This window comes from Ursus arctos, unplaced genomic scaffold, assembly GCF_023065955.2.
Source record: "Ursus arctos isolate Adak ecotype North America unplaced genomic scaffold, UrsArc2.0 scaffold_2, whole genome shotgun sequence".
Classification (NCBI taxonomy): Eukaryota; Metazoa; Chordata; class Mammalia; order Carnivora; family Ursidae; genus Ursus; species Ursus arctos.
Window position 1 is genome coordinate 6,739,720 of NW_026622874.1, and position 17,904 is coordinate 6,757,623.

General features: G+C 58.2%; 2 long non-coding RNA genes across 2 annotated transcripts; one reads left to right on the forward strand and one right to left on the reverse strand.

Moving 5' to 3' along the window:
• Positions 1-941: 941 nt before the first annotated feature.
• On the reverse strand, positions 942-10,616 carry LOC125283492 (uncharacterized). Its single transcript, XR_007191398.1, has 3 exons — positions 10,467-10,616; positions 9,716-9,845; positions 942-6,606 (listed from the first exon to the last, which is right to left on the reverse strand). It is a non-coding gene; the product is annotated as an uncharacterized LOC125283492 (long non-coding RNA).
• LOC130544296 (uncharacterized) lies at positions 10,405-13,576 on the forward strand. The gene is made up of 2 exons (XR_008960471.1): positions 10,405-10,777; positions 11,765-13,576. It is a non-coding gene; the product is annotated as an uncharacterized LOC130544296 (long non-coding RNA).
• Positions 13,577-17,904: the final 4,328 nt, after the last annotated feature.

Sequence of the window (17,904 nt, forward strand, 5' to 3'; positions counted from 1 at the left end):
TCGGGCTCCCTGTTCAGTGGGGAGTGTGCTTCTCCCTGTGCTGCTCCCCCTGCTTGTGCTCTCACACTCTCTGTCAAATCAATAAATAAGATGTTAAAAAAAAGGGGGGGGGCGCCTGGGTGGCACAGCGGTTAAGCGTCTGCCTTTGGCTCAGGGCGTGATCCCAGCGTTATGGGATTGAGCCCCACATCAGGCTCCTCCACTGGGAGCCTGCTTCTTCCTCTCCCACTCCCCCTGCTTGTGTTCCCTCTCTCGCTGGCTGTCTCTATCTCTGTCAAATAAATAAATAAAATCTTTAAAAAAAAAAAAAAGATTCTCTCTCCCTCTGCCCCTCCCCTCCTGCTCTCTCTCAAAAAATAAACCAGTTCCAGTTTCTCTGTAACACCTGTTATATGTACACGTACGTGTGTGTGTGTGTAAAACAGCCGTTCTGGTGGGTGTGAAGTGGTATCTCCGCTGTGATTTGCATGTCCCTCGTGATTAGTGCTGTTGAGCATCTTTTCGAGTTTATTCTTTATAGAAACTTCTGTTCGCATCCTTTGCCCATTTCTAAATTGGGTTGTTTGTCTTGTTGAGTTGTAGAAGTTCTTTATATATTCTGGATATCAGTCCCTTAACAGAGGGAGGCTGAGCAAATGTTTTCTCCCGTTCTGTGGGTTGGACAGATTAATTTTTGGAAGGTGGTTGCTTTTTCACTAAGCAGCCCGAGTCCGTTCGCTAAACAGTTCACACAGTAAGTGCAGAGGCCAGAGAGTGGATGAGGGTCCGCCTCCACCCCCCGGACTTGGGGTTCTGTTGCAAAGGAGCTGCAGAGTCACGGTCTGGTGGGGACAGCTGTGTCGCAGCGCGCGGTTGATCGCACTTGGAAGGGAGCGTCCAGTAAGCATTTCCTTTGTCGTCTCGAGGACCTGTATTTGACTACGCTTCCAGGGCCTTCGGCCTTTTTTTTTTTTTTTTTTTTAAGGCCCTTGTCTTGGCAGGTGTGAGGAGACCGAGGGGTTCAGCCTGTTTTGTCCCCACAGTGAATGTGGGGCTGCTCCGAGCCTCAGCCTGCTCTACGGGAGACAACCAGCGACGGACTGGAGCCTTGTTCGTCGCCTCTGGGGAGAGACACCGTCCCCAGAAGCCTCTCCTGCCGAGCTGGCCAGGAGAATGGTACAGAATCTCTCCGGGAGCACATTCCTCTAGCTCTTTCAGATAATTAAATCCGTTAAAGGATTAAAAGTCCTGTGGCAAACACTTGACGTCCCATTTATTAATATTCGGTGAGTCCTGCCCCTGCCTGAGAGCCTTGGGGAAGTCTTTATATTACACGACAGAGCATCGAGTCCGCAGGTAGCCAGTCCTGGGGGATTGCGTAAGCTGAAAGTGGGGACTTCTGTTTCTTCTGACCGAGAGATGGTGTAGCGGCGTCTCTGGATGACTTCATGTACGAGTTGCTAGTGTCTGAACGGGCTGCCTGTCTCTTTCCTGTTTCCCCATCTCCCGGGACAGCCGCACCTGCCCGACCCCCAGGGCAGTGGTGCACCTGCCACCGGCTGTGAGGCTGACGAGACAGGAGAGTTCTCTGGGCCGGACTTGGGCTTCTTAGCTGGGAAATGGGCAGGTGGGACCAGATGACTGATCTCGGAGATGTTTGGGACAGCCGTTCTTGCTCCCCGGGTGCTGGTTCACCATGACAGCATCCCGGGAGTGATGTGAAGCGGGCGCCCAGACATGAATGGACTGGGGGGGGGGTGGGACAGAGGAAACGGGCAGGCCACTCCAGATGGGTTGAACGAGCACAGGGAACGGACGTACGGGGCCTGTCTTGGGGGCTGCAAGATGGTGGATCCCCACTCCGCCCACCACACCGTAACCCTTCATACAGAGGCCTCACTGGGGTTCAGTCACGTACCCCCTCCCTCCTGCTGATGCCAGCACCGCATCACTGTCTCAAGACCCTCCTCGGGCAGCTTCTGGGCAAGGTGACCAGAACCCACATTCCAAGGACAGGGGAGGGGGTGAAAAGCCTGCAGGTGCTGGGGTCCAGCTGCTGGGACAGCCGGCAGTCACATCCTCATGATGAGCGATACTTCCCTGCGCAGAGCAGTCCCCATTCCTTCTGGGAGCCCACTCCAGACTTGTTACAGCCCCTGGAGGGGGAGTACCATGTGCCCAGCGATGCTCGCTGGGACCGCCCACTGCCAGGGCCTGTCAGACCCATCAGGCTGAGCCCCTGGGGCTGTCCCGGGGCTCACAGACTCAGAGAACTTCCTCGGGCTCAAAGCCCCAGCTGCGAGTCTGCTGCGTCCAGGTCCGCCCTCTTTCAACACCACCACGTCTCCCTAAAAGCTTGTAATTTGCAGCAGAACCCAAACTAGATTGGGAGCTACCCAGCTGTTTCACTTGGAAAACATTTTTTAAATTCCCTGGTTTTCCCAGCTATTTGCGGGGCCTCGGTATGCGCGCTCCAGCGGGACTCTCCTATTTTACCTGTAAATCAGGCCATGACCGTGTGTCTCCCTGCTCAGACCTCCACGCGGGGAGCCGGGGGGGATGCTGGCTCGCAGGAGGAGAAAAACAAAAGCCTCCCTCCCGGAGCCTGTTTGTGCTGCTGGAGGAAAGCCCCTGTTCCTTGTCAGGTGCTGCGTGTCCTGCGGCCTCGCACAACCCTGCTGCCCCTGCATCAGCCATTCCTGGCCCCGAGCCACAGGTGAGCTCACCCGCTACCAGCAAGCAAACAGGCCCTGAGGCGCGCCCTGCACCTCATCTCTCCTGACCTTACTTCCCACCAGCCCGTCCGGTTCCACCCCTGTCCCCGTCTCCTGTCCCCGCCAGGCTGCACTTCCCTTCAGCAGGTAAGCAGGCTCGAGGTTCATCCTAAGAGGAAGAAAGTTCGCGTCCCCTGAGCCCAGGCCTGTTCGCTCTTGCCCCATCTCCTTCCCACTGCACACTGCTCGGGAGGAAGTCGTGGCCCCTGGCCGCCTCTGTCTCAACACGGGGCTGGCTTCTGTCCCCACCGAACGAAGGTCACCAACAATCTGCTTAAGGCTAATGATCCCTTGGCGCCCTGGCTGCTTTACAATATTTGACCCTGTTTATTTAGTTCCTACTTGAAAATTTTGCTCTGCTGACTTCCAGCGGCCTTCCTGATTCCCTGCTGCTGCCCTGGGCGCTCTCCCGCCCCTTCCTGGGTCCCCGGTCCTCCCTCTGTCTCCTAGAGGCCGGTGTGCCTAGGGATCTGGCTGCAGGGAGGCTGGTTCCGGGGCTTCCTGTTTAGTAATCCAGGAAACGGGAGCCCCTGCGCGGCTTTCTTAGCTGCGGCCACGAGGTTCTGTGTGTAAAACCCCTTTGGCAATCAGCAAGTGGTAAACAGTGTTGGCAGTTTCGAGAATCAGGAAGGGAGGCTTCTGGTTTGGCCTCTGCACCCTGTGGATCGGCTGTTTGCAGGGATCCTCTGGAAACCTGTGAGCCAATTTGGACAAGTGGGTGGCCCTTTTTCTCAGCTTTCACCCTGTCCTCAAAGGGCTCCGACCCCAGAAGTGAGTGCTCCCTGCTGTGCGCTCTGGATGACCCACCTCCCCGCCTCCGGCCACCACCAGCTCCTGCCTTTACCGTCAGGCCGGCTTCAGCCCAGAGTGAGGAGCCGGTGGTGGCCCTGCAGGAAGTGTCAGCCCTCCAGAGCAGGAGATGGGGCAGACTGAGGCGTGGGGAAAGGCCGGCCCCTGCGCGGACCCCCCGGACCGTGCAGGAGGAGGCGGCTTTGTGCGCACACAGCACACATGTCCCAGTCCCAATATCTCATAGCTGGGGTGACTGAGGATGACACCGGGTCATCTTAGCCTGGCAGTGTCACTAGATGCTGTCCTTAGGAACAGGGATGTCCCCAAGCTGCCCGAATGGAATGTTAGGGTTCGGAAGCACTTTCGACCAGGGGCTCTACAGCATTCAGTAACAATTCACTGACCAAATAACCTTGAGCCCTACTTACCCTCCCAGTGTGGACGTTGGGGACACTGGGAAATTGATCCCTAAAAGGGCCCTGCCATCTGACAACTTGACAACCTTTTGGGCGGGGACAGACCCAAGTAAACAAGGAAAGGAAATACTGTCTGATAATGAAAGAGTGATGCGGAGTGCATACGATGACATGGTCTGCGGCGGGCCACTCATTCAGTGACGGGGGGGAGGGGCGGTTGTCAGGAAGGGCCTCTCTTGAGGGTTGCTTCCAGACCTGAAGTCAGCCCCCTGCAGGACTGGGAGCAGAGCCTTCTGGGGTGGAAACCGCACATGCAAAGGCCCGGCGGTAGGAACAGAGCTTGTGCATGTGCAGAAAGATGGCCAGTGGAGCTCGGAGCTGGGGAGGGGAGTGGGGGATGAGGCTGGGGGGACAGCAGGGGCACAGCTGGGAGGGCTTCGCAGGCTGGGTGACATCGGCTGTCATGGTGAGAAGGTGTTCGCTCACAGTGCCATGACTGGTTCATGCTTGAGAAGATTGCTCCATCGGGAGTGGAGAGGTGGGACTGGAGGTGGGGGAACAGCTGCCGCGCACATGGAGTGGCGCTCCGGATGAACTGTGGACGGGACAGTGGCTGCCCTTGGTGGCAGTTTGCAGGGGTTGGTCGGGTTTGTCACCCCGAGGGACCCCCGCCTGGTGTGGTGGGGCCCTGAGCGGTATTACAAGTCCTCAGGGGTTCTCTGCTGGGGACCACGGAGGCCCTTGACACTGGGGCAGGCTGGGGGCCACAGGGAGACGTAGTCTCCTGCGGACACCGGGGGACAGGGGTGCTTGGCATGGAGACGTAAGGGTGGTACATGGCACCACCCAGACACCTGCTGGATTCTCCTGTGGAGTCCCACTGGCATCCGACCCAGTATGTCCCAAACCTCCCCAAATCTGCCCTCCCCCGAATCCCTGCGGTCGGTGAGTGGCAGCGTCTTCAGGTCTTCAGATTCTCACCTCATCCGTCCCCAAGCCCCAGTGATGCCCAGCCCACAGGTGTCTTCGCAGGACGCCCACGCTCCATCCCTGGCCCCTTCTCTGCAGCGCAGCCAGAGAGCTTTGCCAAAGCAGGTCTCCTCGTCCCTGCGTCCGTCCCTCCGCGGCTGAAAACCCTGTGGATCCCTGTGGGTTCCAGATCGACACCAAACCGTTAAAGCAGAGCCGGGTGCTGCGCTCGCCCACACCGGGCTCCACCTGCCTCCCTGCGCCCCTTACTGCTCCCTACTGGTCGCCGCCGGGGGACCGGGGGACCGGGGACGTGGCCCTGAATTCATCAGTTACCCTTCAGGGCCCTTCTACTGGGTGCCTCTGCTCCCCCTCCACGGAGGCCCTGGAACCCCTGGGCCACCCTGTGCTCGCAAGGCCTCTCCCAGAGCCAGACATGGGAGCCCGCCTGGCTCTTGCTGGCCTCTGCCCTGGGGCTGGACCCTGGGGACAGGGCTGCCCTTCTCTTCGGGGCTCCTGCAGCACTTGTCCCCGCGCCCCTTCCCAGGAAGGGAGGAGGCTGAAGCCAGTAAGAGGAGGGAGCAAATCAAGAAGACTTAGGCTCCAGGAAAGTCGGGCCAGGTTTGCCTGCACACCAGCCACACCAAGCAGGCTGAGGCCCCGCAGAGCTGCTGTGGGCTGTGATCTGCTGAGGGGGAAGGGAAGGGGGAGGGGGCGGGAGAGCGGAGGTGGAGCCTCCAGCCCCTCCAGCCCGGCTGCCAGTAGTGTCCCAGCCTGCCCCTTGTCACCTGGTCCTATCCCCACCTCTGAGGCCTGGGGATCCTGCCGGGTGGCAGCTGGCTGCCAGGCTGGGGTGTGTGCACTCGAGTGGATCTGCTCAGGAAGTCTCTAGGGCCAGGGCTGGAGCCCGTGAGCAAGCTGGATGGAGTGGCCAGCCTTGCCGGCTGCACTCCTGCCTGGTGTGAGGGTGCAGGGGTGGGTACACCTGCAGGAGAGGCCAGGGTTCCCTGCAGTGGGAGGGGCGGGTACCCAGGTCCGCGGCAGAGGAAGAAGCAGAGAATGGCAGAGGAAGAAGCAGAGAACGAGAGCAGGTGGCCATTGTCCGCGAGCGGAAGCTACCGTCTGAAGTTCATTTCCAACTGGCAGAAGAGTGATGGCCAGTGCCCGGCGTTTCTGTGCCATCTGAGGTGCTAAGTGCCGTAAACATGCAATCATTGATATCACAGAGCCGTGTGCCCTAGAGAGGTCAAGTAATTACCCAGTGTAGACAGCGTGTATTTGGCAGAGCAGAGATCCAGATCCGCAAATGGCCAAGTCAGACTGCCTGCGGGCAAATCCCCGCTCCGCCCCTCGTCCGCCTGCGTAGACTTGCTCTGCACCTCTGCTTCCCTGTCCTGGCTTGTCCATCATCACAGAGCCCCCTCGGAAGTTGTTCTGAGGGGTGACGGGAACACACGAAGGTGCTCTGCGGGGGCCCTTGCAGACTCTGTTTCCACAACTGTGTGCTCCCTCGGCGCCTGTATCGGATGGTGGGTCTGGAAGTGGCTGGAAGGGAGCGGGCTGCATGGCCACTCTGGCCGAGCACCCCTGTCCGGCCCAGCACCCCTGTCCTGACAGACCGCGGCCTTCCTCCTGGAGCCAGATGATGACATGTGTGCCTTCTCCTGTCCTGGCACCTGTGAGGGCAATGAGTGTCGCTAGCTGCCCAGCGGCTGGGGCCGGGCTCCCGCACTCCTGGCGGGTCCCTGCACCTGCTGGCAGGGCCGCTGTTACTGACTTCGCCTTTCGTTTCAGGCGCCAGTATGGTTCCACAGGCTTTTATTGCTAAAGCCTGTAAAAGCTTTAAAATTGATACTTTGTTCATATTTGGCATGAATTTCTATTTTTAAAATACTGCATTAAGATATCTATCCTGGGGGCGCCTGGGTGACTCAGTGGGTTAAGCATCTGCCTTCGGCTCAGGTCATGGTCTCAGGGTCCTGGGATCGAGCCCCACGTCGGGTTCCCTGTTCAGCGGGGAGTCTGCTTCTCCCTCTGACACTCCCCCCTGTTCTACACTCTTTCTGTGTGTGTCTTTCTCTCAAATAAATAAAAAATCTTAAAAAAAACTATCTTACTGACTCTATTGGCAACCCCTTTGGCCGATTGAGTGTCCTCAGAATTTGGGCAGCTGGCTTCCCCCAGAGGTGGTGATCCAAGAGCGAGCAAGGACGAAGCTGCAGTGTTTCCTACAGGCTAGCGGTGGAAGACACTCCCTTACTTCTCCATCGCTTACACAAGTCGGCCCCGTTCAATGTGGAAGGGCCGACACAGAGACATGAATACCAGGACACAAGAATCATGGCGCCATCTTGGATGCTGGCGACCACACCAGGTCTCCCGCCCAGAGGCTCAGTGGTTGGCAGAAGCCTCCACAGTCTGGAACCAAGAATCTGGTGCAGTCTTCCCCTGCTTCTTTAGCACGACTCTCCCTCAGACCCTGAGTGGTGCCAAACCAGGCCTGGGCTATGGGGCCCCATGTAGGCCCCACTCACCCGACCGTTCCCTGGTCTAGGGAGAAGTACCCGACCCAATCAGCCCTCCCCAGGGTTTCTTAATTTGGGTGGGAGTGAGTCAGTACTGCGTGATGGTAACTGTTTCCAGCTGGATGGGAGAAATGAGCCATGAGAGAGGGGAGAACTCATTCCAGGCCTCCCCTCCCTTTGACTGTGAGCCCCAGTGACATCCTCGCTCTGCCTGGTGCATTGTCAGGGTTTTAGAGCTGAACAACCCCTCTTCCTCCCAAGCACATTTGAGTTGGGTTTCTGTCACTTCCTCACCTTCTTCCCAGGTGGCTGTCTGTGGAAGATGGTGCTGGGGTGTTGTTACCTAGGGCACTTGTTGAAAATGTCAGGGCTCATCTCAGACCTACTGACTCAGTCTCAGGAATCTGCAATTTTAACATTGAAGTTTGGGTGCGCTTGTGCTCGGTGTCCTAACATAAGACAGCCGCTTCCCCACCTTTGCTCTGCTCAGGCTTGTGGTTCACAGCGGCCAGTGCGGATGTGGACTTCAGCCATCCAGGATGTGAAGGACCCACGAAGGTGGGGGCTCATAGCGGTGGGCCAGAGCGGAGTTAGGAGCTGTGGGCATTCCTGGTTGGAGGGAGGACTTCTGGGGAGGTGGCTGGAAGGGGAGAAGCTGCTTCCAACTGTACATTCTCAGCAGGCCATGTCAACTCATGGCCCCCTTCATCCCCAGGTAAAAGAGGAGGTTCGTCCAATGATTGCAAAGCTCCCTTCTAGCTCTGGAACTCAAACCAAGGACCATGGGAGCTGAGTGATTTCCTTTCCAGAAGACTCAGTCCTGAGGTTCCTCTGGGTTGCTCCCTGGCCGAGGGCTGATCCCTGCACCCTGTTTGTTTGTTCACTCCTCCCCCGGGGCTGGGTTCCCTCCGGGAAGCAGGTGCCAAGGAACCTGGGCACTTCTGGGCTTAGCCCTGTTTCCACAGCAACCAGCCACCCAACCAGCAAGATAGGGGTTTCTCCTGGTTGAGACCCGGAGGAGCCTGACCCCCTCTGTGTCCGGCCACACTGCTGGACCAGACAGAATGGAGCACTGGGACACCCAGTAAATTGGGATTTGCAGACCCCAACCAGCCTTTCATTCAGGCCAGTACTGGAAGTTTGGGCCACAACCAGCAGCAAGTAGCACCCGGGAGCTGGTTAGAAATGCCGATGACTGGCCTCCACACTGGACCCACTGAGCTGGGGATTCCAGGCGTAGAGCCCTCTGTGTTTTCTTAAGTGCCCGGGTGTGCCTTTTTTTTTTTTTTTTTTTAAAGATTTTATTTATTTATTTGAGAGAGCGAGCTTGAGCAGGGTGAGGGGCAGAGGGAGAGGGAGAAGCAGGCTCACTGCTCGATCCCAGGGACTCTGGGATCATGACCTGAGCTGAAGGCAGACGCTTAAATGACTGAGCCACCCAGGCGCCCCTCCCCAGGTGTTTCTGATGCACTCGGAAGTTGGGGGAACCAATGCTTCACCCCAGCAGGACTGGGGCTCTCCCAATGTTAGCACTGAAAGTCTGCAAACCTGAAGCCCAGGCAAATTGGGATGGTGGTTCATCCCCAGCTTTGGGCTTTGTGTTTCATTATCTCATGCTGTGAGACACCATCAAGTCCAGAAGGGAAGGACCTCAAACAATGTGCCTGTTAACAGATCTGCAGTTTGGGTTGGGATAGGTGGACTTTTCCACGGTGGTCAGGGATCCAGGGTGATGTCCCAAGAGAGAGCATGCCAGGGGCACTGGGAGCACGAGCACCTCGGAACATGGCTTCTAAAGTAGTCCCAGGGGCGCCTGGGTGGCTCAGTTGTTGAGCGTCTGCCTTCAGCTCAGGGCGTGATCCCCGCATTCTGGGATCGAGCCCCACATCAGGCTCCTCGGCTGGGAACCTGCTTGTTCCTCTCCCACTCCCCCTGCTTGTGTTCCCTCTCTCGCTGGCTCTCTCTCTCTCTGTCAAATAAAAGAAAGGAAGGAAGGAAGGGAGGGAGGGAGGGAGGGAGGAAGGAAAGAAAGAAAGAAAGAAGAAAGAAAGAAAAAGAAAGAAAGAAAGAAAGAAAGAAAGAAAGAAAGAAAGAAAGAAAGAAAGAAAGAAAGAAAAGAGAGAGAAAGAAAGAAAAAGGAAGGAAGAGAGAGAGAGAAAGAGAAAGAAAAGAGTCCCAGACTCCTCAGATCCCAGGGGAGGCAACGGAGCCCAGCCCCCACGCAGGGTGCGCATGTCGCCCTGGGGTGGAGGGTGCTCACCCAGGAGATGGTGCAGCCATCTTCGGGAGATCACTCGTCGGCAGTTTGTCCCTTGTCCGTCTTCCTCCTTCACAAAGCTCTTGGAGCACCTGCAGTGTGCCAGGAACCTGGGCTGGGGGCTCATGTTTCTCTGCAAATTCATTTAACAAAGTCAGGGCCAGAGCCCCTGTCCTGGGAGCCGGGGCAGCTTCTGGCGCTGGGGGAGGCCATGACGCTGCTGTGGGCGGGCAACCTGGGGAGGGGGCTCTGAACTTGGGGACAGAGAGGATGGGGATAGTTCCGGAACCCTGCGGCCTTCCTGGGCAGAGGGGATAAGGCCACACCCTCCCACCCCTGGACATGGACTGTGGAGGCTTCAGCGCACCTCCCTCATGTGACCGTTTGGGCACTGACCAGTAGAGCGGTCCCCAGAACATATAATGGGGTCCGTCAGTGTCTACTTCCTCTATCCTACGGCAGGCGCTGTCCTAGAGCCATTCCGAACCTCAACGTCCAGCAGGGAGACACCCCCCCCCCTCCAGCCGTCGGGCCTGTATGTGTATGTCCCCTGCAAGGGGGAGCGCAGGGGCCCTCGCTGCAGTCGCCCCGCCCGCGCCCCTCCCCCACCCCCACCCCGCTGTCCAGTGCTCCCTGAACTGCTGTGAATTAGAAGGCAGCGCCCCCGCCCCTGGGCTGCAGCCCTGCCACCTTCTGCGGACCCATCGTGGGCGCCCCGCTCCCTCCGCACAACCTCCCAGGGGTTTAGTGAGACCTCCAGAATTGGGAGAATGCCGGAGGGCTTCTAGGAACTCAGGATCTGCACCGGAAGCTCTCCCCGCAGCCACCGGCCTCATCTTACTGGCTTGGGCACCATCTAGTGGCCTCGCCTGCGCAGAGCCGCCGCCTTGGCCGGGCGCAGAGGCTGCTGGGAAGACGGCGGAGCAGGGAGTGCTGGGCTCGCTTCTTGCTGCGTGGCCTCCTAGAGAGCACGCACGTGGGCATAAATAACCCAGATAGCAGCCCGAAAACTGGCAGAACAGACTCTCCGCAGCCGAACATAGACAAGAGGCCACAGCGAAGCAGGTAGGACAGGGGGAGAGGCGGGCCGCTGGAGGGAGGGCGGCGCGGAGGGAGAGCCGCACACCAGGGGAGCCCACCCCGGGAAGACAAATCCCCAGAGCATTCGGCTGGGAAATCCAGAGAGGCCGAATTTCCTGAGTTCTTAGAACCAGCGGGACTTAACACCTGGAGTTTTAAAAATTAGCAGCTTGGCTCTCGGAGAGCGGGCGGGTGAGAGGGAAGCCGAGTCCTTGCCCTAAAAGGACAGCAGGTAAAACAGCCCCTGAGATACTGGGTCGAACCCAGTCTGAAAACGCCTGGGGTATATGGGATGGTTGTTGATTCATCCACCTGTGTCCCGGAGAGGCAGAGGTTGGTGGGGACCCCTCCAGGGACAAAAGAGTTTGCAGGAGCCACTTCCCTCCCGTCCCCGCCACCCAGCCTAGATCCCCAGCTACCTGCCTGCGGAACCGGCGTGGAGACTCTGCACCTAACTACCTTGCACCACCTACCAACCACCCCCCTGCTTCTGTGGATCCACCCCTCCAGCCTGGCCTGCCTCAGTCCCCGTGTTGTAGGGCCCTTCCAGCAGGGAACCACCGGTGGGTCCACAGACCTTGCTAACCCTGACTCTCCATGCTTGAACCACCTAAACACCCCCCACCCTCCCTGTGCTTCTGTGGATCCATCCCTCTGGCCTGCCTCCGTCCTGGTGCTGCAGGGCCCCTCCAGCAGGGAACCACCAGCTGGAAAAGCTTGCTCACCCTGCCCCTCCCACCCCTGCACATGTTGCGGATCCACCCCCTCCAGTCGCTCTTGGCAAGATCCCATCAAAGCAGTATCACAAGCTGGGCAGTGTGCACGCAGCCCAGACGAGGGCCAGCACGGCTCCAGAGTGAGTCCTGCTCTGGGACAGGGGAAGATAACCGCACACAGGCCAGTCTGACTGTGGCCCCAGCTGTGGGCTGGGGGCAGGCAGCTGGTCTGACTGAAGACCCCACCCACCCACAGAAGCTTCTCAGGGAACAACACAGGGCAAGTGCCCTCAGTTTGGTGCTGCTTCATCTCTGGCGAACACCTGGTCGGACTCAGCTCAAGCCCAAGGCAGCCCCGGACCGGCCCACTGACACCACAGGCACCAGACTCTGCCCACAACAGGCAGAGAGCCCTCGCAGGCCGGACGGAAGGCGAACGCAGCTCCGCCACAACGGTAGGACACCCCTGTAGCAACGCACACCGGAGACACCCCTGAAACCATTTTCTGGTGAAGAGGAGACATTGCACCGCGGGACCTCTTCTTCACAGAGCCACTCCTTGCAAGTGCAGGAGACATAGCGGACTCTCCTACCACGTAGAAACAGACACAGCAACAGACAGAATGAGGAGACAGAGGAATACGCCCCAAATGAAAGAGCAGAACAAAATCAGAGCAAGAGAACTAAACAAAATGGAGATAAGTAATATGTCTGAGAGAGAATTTAATGCTCGTAAAGATACTCGCTAGACTGGAGAAGAGAGTGCAGGACCTCCACGAGACCCTCACCAAGAGATAAGAGATGTAAGAAAGAACCAATTAAAGCTATTGGACTCACTAAATGGAAATAAAAATTAACTGCCTGGAATAAATAGCAAACGAGGAAGTAGAAGAACGGATCAGCCACCTGGAGGACAGAGTAACAGGAAGGAATCAAGCTGAGCAGATGAGAGGGGAAGAAAATACACAAAATGAGAATAGACCCAGGAAACTTAGCGACACTGTCCAGCATAACAGTCGCATGATAGGGATCCCAGAAGGAGAAGAGCGGGGGGGGGGGGGGGCAGAAGATTTGTCTGAAGAAATAATAGCTGAAAACTTCCTGAATCTGGGGAAGGAAAGAAATCCAGATCCACGAGGCACAGAGAGCCCCCAACAAAACCGACCCAAAGAGGTCTGCAGCAAGACACAAAGTAAATAAGACGGCCAAAAGTAGTGATAAAGAGAGAATTTTAAAAGCAGCAAAAGAAAGGAAAGCAGTGACCTACCAGGGAAACCCCATACGGCTGTCAGTGGGTTTTTCAGCAGAAACTCTGCAGGCCAGAAGAGAGCGGCATGATAAATTCCAACTGCCAAAAGGAAAAAATCTACAGCCAAGAATACTCTATCCAGCAAGGCTTTCATTTAGAATAGAAGGACAGAGAGAATTTCCCAGAAAAACAAAAGTTAAAAGCAAAACCAGCCACATCCCTGTCACACACGATGCCATCAGCCTTGGGTCCCAAATTCACAGTCCAGCCGCCCTCCTGCCAGAGTCAGCCTGCACAGCCGGCCACCTGCTCGACGCCAGGTCAACACACCTTCACCGCAGATTGCCAGGGACTCGAACTGGCTCCCTCCCCCTCAAATCCCAGCCCCTGTGCTCCAGTTTGTGCACGAAAGTGGGCATAATTATAACAGCAGAATGAAGCAGCCTGAACAGTGACACTCTTTATGTGAACTATATAATGGATAAAAGGAGTGTGCTAGGCTGAGAACATCTCCAACCAGCACACCAAAGAACAATACATACAGCATGATTCTGGTTAGTAAAAGAAACAAACCCAGTTGAAAAAACACAAGATGAAATCAGAGAGGGAGACAAACCATAACTCTTAAGCATAGGAAACAGTGTTGCTGGGTGGGGGGGGAGGATGGGGTAACTGGGTGATGGGCATTAAGGAGCGCACTTGATGGAATGAGCACAGGGCGTTATATGCAACTGATGAACCACTGACCTCTAGCTCCGAAACTAATAATACACTATATGTTAATTAGTTGAATTTAAATAAAAAAAAGGAAACCCCAAATTGGCCTTTACTTACACAGAAGTTTGAAAATGGATGGGGGGAGGGGCTGGTCAGGACACTTGCCTCTGGGGAGGCAGGGGTGGAGGAAGGGGGAAGGAGGCCTTTCCTTTTACACACCCTTCCTGTGTATGTTTTTAAGTTTCTAAGACGCAAGGTAAATCAAGCAAACAAAACGGGTTGCCAGCATCGGAGTCCCTGCCAGTGCTCCAGATGCTTCAAGGAGGGGCAGCTCCAACCTTCTGACTCAACCTCTTCCTGGGCTACCAGGCCCCCAGTGACTCGCTCCTGCTCCCCCAGGATCCCCTCAGCCCTCTGCAGCTTCTTCCCTCATACCTGGCTGCCTGTCACGCTAGCCCCTTCCCATGGCATCACGCCCGGGCGGGGGGGGGGGGGGGGGCTTTCAGAAGCCTCTGTAGTCTTGCTGCACCTGTTGAAGACCCTCCGAGGCCCTAAGCGTCAAATACGTGGGGGGCTGTCCAGCATCCTATTTGGGAGCGATCCCCATTGCATGAGTCGCCATGGGTGGCAGGGTCTTTCTTCCCCCTTCGGAAACTGAAGGGCTCCCAGCTATCCGTTCTCCCTCTGTGGCCAGCTGGGCTGCAGAGCCCAGACCCAGGCTTGGCAGGGAGAGCTCTTCCAGGAGCAAGTAAGGCAGAGATGCAGAGACATCAGCCTGCCTCTACTGTAGTGCTCCCACTTCCCATCCACAGCTCCTCAGTCCCCCCACTAACTCTTCTGCTAGAGGTCACCAGGGCTGGCTCTGATTGCTAGCCACCTCCCTGTGGGGCCCAGGCACCTTTCAAGGGGTTCCTGTCAAGTACCACAGATGAGGGTGTGAGGAACACTTGATCAGGGCAACCACCTGCAGTCCAGGTAGCAGGGCCGCTGGCAGAGCCGAAAGTTATCAGGACCCAGGTGTTGAGAGTCGGGATGTGACATTCTGAAGGCAGTTTCCACAACCACAGGAGACAGTGTTGCTGGGTTTTCAAAGTAGTTGAGGACATAAGGCTTGGTGTGCTCCCATTGGGAGCCTCCCCTGGACAGGCAGATCACCGTGACCACCAGTGAGCACAGCTCGGGCAGGAGCTGCAAAGAGAGGAGCCTTCCTGGGCAGACACGGGCTGGTGATGTGATGTTCGCAGGCATGCAGTAAACTGCCATTTTTACCATCTGTAAGCTCTACCACCCGTTTCACCCATTCTCCGACCTGTCCTGAGGGGCCCTTTCTGCGCTCTGGGACTCTCGGGCAGCCCTCAGACGCTCCTCCAGGTGGTTCCTCCTCGCCCGGGAAAGTCCCCGGGCACCTGCCAGGCTCAGGACCCATCCTCCACCCTCGTCCTTCCAGTCCCCTGTGCTCCGCCATCTCCTCCCTACCCACCCCCTCCACCACGCGCAGGTCCCAGAGAGCGCAGACGGCGGCCCTGGTGGCTCCGGCTGCCCCCTGCGGCGCCTTCGAGCCGCTGGTCTGCATGCCCCGCCCGCCTCTCTATCCTCGGGAACCCCCCGCCCCGCGACGCCGCCTCCTGTACGTGCAAGCCGCTGTCCCTGTCCCCGGGATCCCCCCTGCGGCGCCGCCTCCTGCGCGTGGGCCGCCCCCTGCGGCGCTGCTCCCGCTGGCGGGAAGGCCAGGCCGGGCGCCGCTGCCGGGCAGCTCGCGGGGGCGGGGCGCAGTACCGAGCGGCGGCGGCCGCAGCAAACCGCCCTCGGTTCCGGTTTCACCGGCCGCGCTCGGCGCCTGTGGCTGCGCTCCGCAAATGCCGACGATTTTTAAACCGCGGAGGGGATTTCTCCAGCATCCTGTCTCCCCACGGGGCGGGCGGGGGCGCGGGCTGACGTCGTACTGACGGCGTTCCCAGCGGAGCAGACCGCTGGCGGCGGCGGACAAAGGGGTGCGGGCGGGGCCTCGGAGCCTGGTGGGCGGGGCCTCGGGCGGTGGGCGGGCGCCCCGCCCCGCCCGGTGGGCCGGGAGCGGACCCGCGCCGCCACAACAATAGCCGGCGTTTCCGCTCGCCGCCGCTCCTGGGCTCGCTCCTCCGCACGGGCTGGGGCGCGGGGGCGCTTCGCTCGCGTTTTACAGATCCGGGAGGCCCTATCGATGTCATCGATTTTACAGAAATTTGGTTTCAGCGCAAACGTGCTTTTAGAAGGGAAACGCGACCGCGAGGCCCGGACGCCTTCGCGCGGGGTCCCCGGCCGCTGTCGCCCCCGCCCGGCTGCAGACCGGGGGAGCTCCGGGCTGCCGGCTTCCGCGCGAGGCGGCCACCGGAGGGCGCCCGGACGCCGTGGCCTTGGTTCTCCGAGGACTCCCGTCTGGGACCCAGGCCCGGGAGGCGGTGCCCCGAGGCCCCCGACCGGCCTGGCCGGCCACCCCTGGGGCCAAGCGCAGGCCCCGTCCCAGGCCCGAACCTCCAGGCTACCCGTGGGGGAACCCAGCTGGGTGGCTGTGTAACCTCAGGGCAGGTTCTGGCCCTCCCTGTGCCAGGGTCTCCTGCCTGGCTCTGTAACCAGGGCGAATGGAGGCTCCCTCGGACCCCACCCTGGAGTAGGCATAGACCAAGTGGTACGAACTGCCTTGTTAACTCATTTTCAAATCAAGTCATTTGAGGTCCTCTAAGGCCCAGAAACACCCACCCCAAGGCCGTCTGCGTTTTCAGGACAAGCATGGGAAGTCATGAGCAGACCTTCCTTTAAGTACACCGGGTAAAGGGAAATCTGGCCCACCCAGGAGACAAGCTTCCTTGGTAAAAATAGACACAGGGCTGTTAGGGAGGAAAATTTTTTATTTGCCCTGCAGTTTCTTCTGGCGGGTCTAAGAATCACGTTGACGAGATAGACTAACAGCAACAAATCATTTAATTTCGTGCCTACTGGAACCCCACATACAGAGAGGTTCAACGACAGGAAGGTAAACTGAGGCACACGTGCCATCTTTAGCTGAGGAATGGATAGGGGCCTGGGGCCTCCAAGGGAGGACGGCAATCCACAGGGCATGTTCGGTAATGAGAGGTCTGCCCTGCCACACAGAGGGGTCACTCGGATAAAATCAACCTCTAGTAATAATTCTGATTCTGGGAAGGACCCACAGTTTACATCCTTCTAGGTCGTCAGGGGAGGGGCAGAAGTTTCTCCAGAGTCTGCTGCATCCTGTTGCCCTCGCCCCAGAGAGTCCACATGCCAGGGTGGCACATTGTGGGGAGACTTGCTCTGATCCCCTTCGGGACCAAGGGCAGATATGGGATTGTGGGGAGCCGGCTCGGGCTCACCAGTATGCCTTGAACAGCTGCGAAGGACTCAGTTTCCTCCTCCTCCCTCTACAGCAGGGAGTCAGGATTCTGCCCCACTCAGCTTGGGGATACTAAAGCTGGGCCCTTTCCTGCCTCGGTTTCCCTCCTACACCCCCACTTCCCAACACAGATTCTTTGGCTGCTCCGCATGACTCAGCTGGAAGAAACCTGGAGACCGTGGAGGGAGCAGCCTCACAGGCCAGGCAGTCCATGTGTGCTGTCCGGGGCCTCCAACCCTGCCTGGAGTGGGTGTTCCTGGGTGGGCACTCTAGCCTGGGGACACCCACCCATTCCCTCCTCCCCTCCACCCCCCCCCCAACACACATACTGCATTCCTGAACTTGCTGGGCTTTCTTTGGGCTCACGAGGGTAGAGATGGCATCTAGGTCTCCAGGAGCCCCTGTGAAGCTTGGACCCTCTGGCAAGGACAGACTGAACCCCTGGGCATGGTAGGGGCTGGCCACACAAGCCTTGCCCTTCCCTGGGCCATGCAGTGCTGGGCAGGCCCCCACCCAGGGGTGGATAGCACCTGCTCCTTCAGTGCTTTTCAAGTCCCTGAACTTGGTGAATTTTTCATTAAGTCCCAACAGCCGGCCTTACCCAGAGCTCACCGCCTTGGTGGGGGGGGGGGGGGGAGCCAGTTAAGCTGGGCTTTGGCAGGGCCCTCTCCGCTCCCTCCCCGGCAGCTATGGGCATCCTTTGCTGGTGAAACCCGGTCCTGCCCTGGCCAGAGGGTGAAGGCCGGAGACTGAGAAGCCTGTGGGAGGGTCATGGCCCTGGGGCCTAGGGTGGGAACCACCCGACCCCTGCAGCCTGGCTTGGGCCATTCGGGAGAGAGGGGCTCCGTGCTCAAGGCACCTCATGCCACAGATTTCCTTCATTGCACCCTATCTGTTCTTCATTTCTTTGTTCTGCCCACAGTTCCTGACACTTAATTTGAATGAGGCTCTCCCGTGGAGCCGGGGAGGCGGGGAAAGGTAAAGACCTATTTGTGTAGGATTCCCGGAGAGTGCTCCTTCCTTCCTGATACTGGGACAAAGGACT